This window comes from Piliocolobus tephrosceles, chromosome 2, assembly GCF_002776525.5.
Source record: "Piliocolobus tephrosceles isolate RC106 chromosome 2, ASM277652v3, whole genome shotgun sequence".
NCBI lineage: Eukaryota > Metazoa > Chordata > Mammalia > Primates > Cercopithecidae > Piliocolobus > Piliocolobus tephrosceles.
Genome location: NC_045435.1, coordinates 109,654,353 through 109,660,938, shown reverse-complemented (window position 1 = coordinate 109,660,938; position 6,586 = coordinate 109,654,353). Strand labels below are relative to the sequence as shown.

At 41.2% G+C, this 6,586-nt stretch overlaps 1 long non-coding RNA gene across 1 annotated transcript; it reads right to left on the bottom strand.

The window, feature by feature from the left end:
- Nucleotides 1-435: 435 nt before the first annotated feature.
- On the bottom strand, nucleotides 436-1,353 carry LOC113224933. The gene is made up of 2 exons (XR_003309567.1): nucleotides 1,254-1,353; nucleotides 436-751 (listed from the first exon to the last, which is right to left on the bottom strand). It is a non-coding gene; the product is annotated as an uncharacterized LOC113224933 (long non-coding RNA).
- Nucleotides 1,354-6,586: the final 5,233 nt, after the last annotated feature.

Genomic DNA, 6,586 nt, shown 5'->3' with positions numbered 1-6,586 from the left:
ATTTCTGATTTGTGTTATAACCAGCCTAGCCCTCTGTGTCTTGGCTACGGACAGACATGCCTCCACAAAAACACAAACCAGAATGGAAATAAACAGAAACCTTGATGAGAGATGTGCTCTGGGAGGAATCTGACTTAACAAATGAGATATGTAAACAGGACTCAAGAAGCAGTGGCTACGGACTTCTCATAGGAGGCTTGAACTTTCTCAGGTTTGAAATGCCATATTTGCTTTGCTGTGAGATGAATATAAGTGAATTAACAATGTGCTTACAGATTTCTTAGCTGGTAATGTGATAAAATTTAAAATATTCTGGTTTGGTATCATTTTGAAATTTTTTTGGCACTTACGAAACTAATGAGAAACACCCTTGTGCTGTTGGAGAAAGTGAGTGCATTTTCAGGCCCAGTGTTTGGGTGCTTCAGTCTTCCCTAATTCAAGCATGACAATAGATTTATTATTGAAGAAATGAAGAAAGAGGTCAGGTAAAAAAAAAACCCAGCAATTAATCATTTGAAGACACTGAGTCATCTACTATTTTATGTCAGAAAACTTGTAGCCATGTTTACATAATAATAAAACATAGCTATAAGAGGGCAGATGTTTTAGGCCTAGACATTTGCTAGTCAGTAACATGTAAATGTGAGGGTCCTAGTGGTTACGGTTTCATGCCTTGCTATGGTGGTTGCCAGTCAGTTTTTCCTTGCTGTTCATAAGCTACCAAATAATACACATTTGTCTTCACTCTGGTCTGCAGTGAAAATAAAATGAGAAGAGAAAGAAGAAGATATGAATTATGAAGTGGAACAATGTGGTTGGGAAATTCCCATGTCTTCACCCTAAAAAAAAAAAAAATTTACTCTTTTAAGTAAGGCCCAAGAGAATATTAAATGCATATACTATGATTCAAAGAAAATAGTATTACCATTTAGTCATCAAAGTGGACGCTTGGTCTTGGCCACATGTGTGAAACTTCAGGGTGGCAGCCTGAGCCTGTGCTCTCTTAGTGAGTACATTTGTATCACACCACAGGGGTCTGAGTTCTTACTGTCTAAGTGCCCATTTTCTTGGGTGTTTTGCTTTTGTCTCCAGACTATCCAGAGAATGAGTTTGTTAATAAAAAATAAGACTGGCCGGGTGCAATGGCTCACGCCTGTAATCCCAGCACTTTGGGAGGCCAAGGTGGGCAGATCATCTGAGGTCAGGAGTTTGAAACTAAAAATACAAAATTAGCTAGGTGTAGTGGCGGGCACCTGTGGTCCCAGCTACCGGGAGGCTGAGGCAGGAGAATCACTTGAACCTGGGAGGCAGAGGTTGTATCGAGCTGAGATCGCACCATTGCACTCCAACCTGGGCAACAAATGCAAAACTCCGTTCCAAAAAAAAAAAAAAAAATATATTTTTTTTTAAAGAAGACTAACCAACAGATGAAGAAAAATAAGCAAATTCCTCCAGGATTCAAGACAAGATTTAAATACTTTCTAGTCATTTATTTTTCTAACCAGATTTAATTTGGAGGTATGAACCAAAAAAAGTTATAGCATCATGCTCTGGTCAGCTTGCCTCAGATAATGGCTTGTGTGACCAGTGGAGGTCCTGGGGGAAGGGAAATTCAGAGGGCAATGAGCAACTTCTCTGTTACCTCCGAGTTTTACAATACACACAGGAAACATTTGTAGCTGGCCCTCTGTTAGCCTGAAAGATTAGCTAATCCCTTGTTTCACCATAAAATGCATTTTTAGCAATAGTTCTGAACTGCAAGCAAAAATTCAGGTGGCCAGCTCATAGTCCTCCTAAATTACAGTTGAAAGATGCTTTGCATTGTAGATATTGGCTTGGGCAATAAGGAAACTGGTATAGTTCCTGGGGATGTGCTGGGCTGACATGAACCTCTCTATGCCCCACCACCAATGGAGCAAGTCAGTTTCCATGTCCAGAATGCCGTATACATTCTACAACAGTGTTCTTAGGGTAGTATCGGATTCCTGAAGCCCAGAGATGGATTAACTGTCCAGGTGCCCCAGATAAATCCTAACTCAAATTAACACATCCTGTCTATACAACCTTTCAACTCTATATAGCAAAACTGTGACCTCCTGTTCAAACAGGAAAGATAAGCAGCCACATTTTATCATGGTGATTCCTGAATACGTTTGTTACTAGCCGGATTTACCCATTTGTAGTTTGCCCACTAGATCTTTTTCTCTAGACATAGTCCTTTATTTCTTTTTCTTCTTTCTTTCTTTCTTTCTTTCTTTCTTTCTTTCTTTCTTTCTTTCTTTCTTTCTTTCTTTTGTTTGAGACGGAGTTTTGCTCTTGTTGCCCAGGCTGGAGTGCAATGGCACAATCTTGACTCACTGCAACCTCCACTTCTTGGGTTCAAGCGATTCTCCTGCCTCAGCCTCCCAAGTTGATAGGATTACAGGCATGTGCCACCACGCCTGGCTAATTTTGTATTTTTAGTAGAGACAGGGTTTCTCCATGTTGGTCAGGCTGATCTCGAACTTCCAACCTCAGGTGATCCACCTGCCTCAGCCTCCCAAAGTGCGGGGATTATAGGCATGAGCCATTGCTCCTGGTCCATAGTTATTTATTTATTTATTTATTTTATTTTATTTTTTGAGATGGAGTCTCGCTCTGTTTTCCAGGCTGGAGTGCAGTGGTGCGATCTCAGTTCACAGCAACCTCCACCTCCTGGGTTCAAGCCATTCTCCTGCCTCAGCCTCCTGAGCAGCTGGGACTACAGGCGTGTGCCACCATGCCCAGCTAATCTTTTTGTATTTTTTAATAGAGATGGGATTTCACTGTGTTAGCCAGGGTGGTCTTGATCTCTTGACCTCGTGATCTGCCCTTCTCGGCCTCCCAAAGTGCTGGCATTATAGGTGTGAGACCCTGTGCCCGGCCTATTTATTTCCAAAAGACTTGGGGAAACTTTTAAAATTATGTTTTAATTTGTATAAAGAATGTATCACAGATTTATTGTGCTGGAAGAGGTTTTAGAGATTATCTAGCCCAATGGCCCTATGTCTTTATTTTACATATAAGGACATGAGAGGCCCAGAGAGGTTAAGTACCTTGCTCAAGGTCACTCAGCTAGTTAGCTGCAGTAGATCTGCAATGTGAGCACATGGTTAATTCCTAAAGTATTCCCACAGGTCCTCTGTATTCACAGCTCCTCATTAAGCAAAGGCCCTAACTGAGAGAGCTGTTTTGTCACACATGCTACACCCAGTACTTTTCACCTCTAAGATACTGTGACAGGACCACCAAGAATACCACTGGCCTGAGATCAGCTTGGAAGGTCAGCTGCTCACAGGGTTTCCTGTGCACTAAGGCAGCATGACAGCTGGGGAGTATCTATCCCATTTGTCTTTCTGAATAACCCTCATAACTGAGATGGCATTTGGCATAGATTCCAAATTGTAAATATGATCAAATTCATGTGTGCTACCCCACAGTGCAAGAGATTATTCCATTTTGTGTTAATTAATTTTTATTTTTTGCTTTCATTATTACTTTTAACTGACACAATAATTGTACATATTTATTTGGATACATGGATACAATGTGTAATGATCAGATCAGGGTAATTAGCATAACCATTACCTCAAACATTTATCATTTCTTTGTGTTGGGAACATTAAAAATCGGATCTTCTAGTTATTTGAAAATATGCCATAGTTTTTTTTGTTTTGAGAAGGAGTCTCACTCTATTGCCCAGGCTGAAGTGCGGTGGCATAATTTCGGCTCACTACAACCTCCGCCTCCTGTGTTCAAGCGATTTTCCTGCCTCAGCCTCCCAAGTAGCTGAAACTACAGGCACGCGCCAACATGCCCAGCTAATTTTTATCTTTTTAGTAGAGACGGGGTTTCACCATGTTGGACAGGCTGGTCTCGAACTCCTGATCTCGTGATCCGCCCGTCTCAGCCTCCCAAAGTGCTGGGATTACAGGCATGAGCCACCACGCCTGGCCTGAAAATATCCCATAAACTGTTGTTAACTATAGTCACTCTCTAGTGCTGTATGAACACTAGAACTTATTCCTCCTATCTAACCGTACTTTTGCATTCCTTAACCAACCTTCGGCTACCCCTCCCCCACTCTGCACCAACTCTAGTAACCACTATGAGTTTATTTATTTATTTATTGAGACAGAGTCTTGCTCTGTCGCCCAGGCTGGAGTGCAGTGGCGCGATCTCGGCTCACTGCAAGGTCAAGATTATTTATTTTTATCTGTCTTGTGCCTCGATGGTTTTTGAGGTTCTCTCTCTATATACAAAACACAAAAATATAAAATAACATTAGAAACAATTCAAGTGAGGGCAAAATTGTTTTATTTTTGATAGAAAAATAATACAGATAGGTAAAACTGACAAACAGAAATAAATATTATAAAGCCCTCGTTCTGTGTTTGGAGAATAATGTAAAATTTGGCCCGGAGTTTCTTAGTGGCCTCAGCAAAGGGAAAAATGTGATCTATTGTAAGATTCAGAATGTTTGTCAGATTAAAAAAAAAAAAAACAATTCAAGAGAAACATAGTTTGCACTCATACTAAAGCCTGAGAGAAGTTTCTTCCTTGATAAAATCCTTTTAGTAGAGATCACAGTGAATTTCATGTGACTGTGTCTCATATGCCTCAGTGCAAGTCAAAGGCACAAACAACGAATGCAAATCAGAAAAGGCATTTCCAGGATATTGAGCGTGGGAGCAAAACAATGGGCCCATGTACACACTGGACTATTTGGAAATAAGTGAACTGTACATACTTCAAGAAATCTTCTGCAGATGCTATTCCTTAAAACCATTTGAAAAAATAATTGCTGGGTAGCAGAGAAATAAGGAATTAAATAAAGGGTTCAACGAAGATATTGCTTCCTGAGGCAAAGGCTGCAAATTCTCTCCAGTGTCCATGTTCTCTGCTTTTTTGAGGCCACGGCTAGATTGCATTTCCCAGTAGTTGGGTGTGATTATGTGACTGAAACTGGGCCGGTGGAATATGAACAGGCCTTGCCTGTAAAACCCCCATGTGCCTTTCTCACTCTCTTTTCTTGTCCAACCTCTGAACTCAGAGGACTCCATGGATCTAGAGGAGGGCAGAGCTATAAGACGGAAGGACCCTGGGTTACTGAATGACTGTGAAGAGCAGAGTTGCTGATCTACACAGGAGTGTGATGTGAGTGAGAAATAAACTTGTTTGTTTGTTTGTTTATTTTGAGACAGAGTCTCACTCTGTTCCCCAGGCTGGAGTGCAGCGGCACGATCTCACCTCACCACAACCAAGTGATTCGCCTGCCTCAGCCTCCCAAGTAGCTGGGACTACAGGTGCGTGCCACCATGCCTCGCTAATTTTTGTATTTTTAGTAGAGATGGGGTTTTACTATGTTGGCCAAGCCGGTCTTGAACTCCTGACCTCGTGATCCACCCGCCTCGACCTCCCAAAGTGCTGGGATTACAGGTGTGAACCACCGTGCCCCGCCAAGAAATAAGCTTTTACTGTATTCATTGGGGTTTGGAGATTTGTTTCAGTAGCTAGCATTATACTAAATAATAGAATTAAACTTTCCAACTGCAAGTCCCATTGATGAAGCAGATGGTTACATAATCTAATCACCCTTCCTTACACTGAGAAAACAACAACCCAAATCACTATTTTTTCAAGGCCGTATCCTTCGACTTCCACTAGTCTCTAGGAGACTGTTTAGTAAGCAGATTGGACCACCTGGGCATTACCTTTAAATCCGCTCTCCGTGTGCCCTGGGCAAGTTACCTCATCTCTCTAAGCCTCAGATGCTCCATCTATAAGATGGGAATAATAATAGGACCGACTGTAAGAGTTGTTGGAAGGAAAAAGGTGGTACCCTATATAGAGTGCTCAGCTCAGGATTTGGCATGTGGCAAGCACATGATAAATGATGGCTAGTAAAACTCATCATTCTTTACAGCTGTATCTTCATATTTCTGGCCGATGGTGGGGAAGGCCCACAACAGGACAAGTTGTGCCTAGGCAAAGGTGGCTGAGTTTCTAGCAGTAAAGCAGTTCACAGTAACCAGTCTCTCCTCCTGTCCACCTCACCCTCTTCCTTTGCTCTCTTTTTAAATTAAAGCGACAGCTCACACAACCTTCAGACTTTGAACTAGGCTACTATCATCTGAGACCTGTTCACTCCACCCAAAATTTTTGAATAACTTTCATAGGATCTGTCTGGCAGAAGAGGATAATAGCAGTGACAGCAACAATAATAATTGCTGATGGTAAGTACAGTGCTTTTGAATTTATGAAGTTTTTTTTTCCACTCAAAATGCCCATGATGATTCTACCAGAGCATTTTTTGATGTTGGAAGGTCTTACAATATTCCCTGATAAGGTATGTTTCTGAAATGATCATTTCATAAAAATAGACAGTTTTGTATTAAAACAAGAAACAATTTCTGAGTGAAAGACTATGTACTACATAAATATTTCGTGAAGAATTTAGTGGTTTTTTTCCCCCCCTTGCACCTGACTGGATATATAAACATAACTAGAGTCTTGGCTAATAATAACATCACAATGTGTGCAGACCCGGCGCTCTTCAATACCTTTG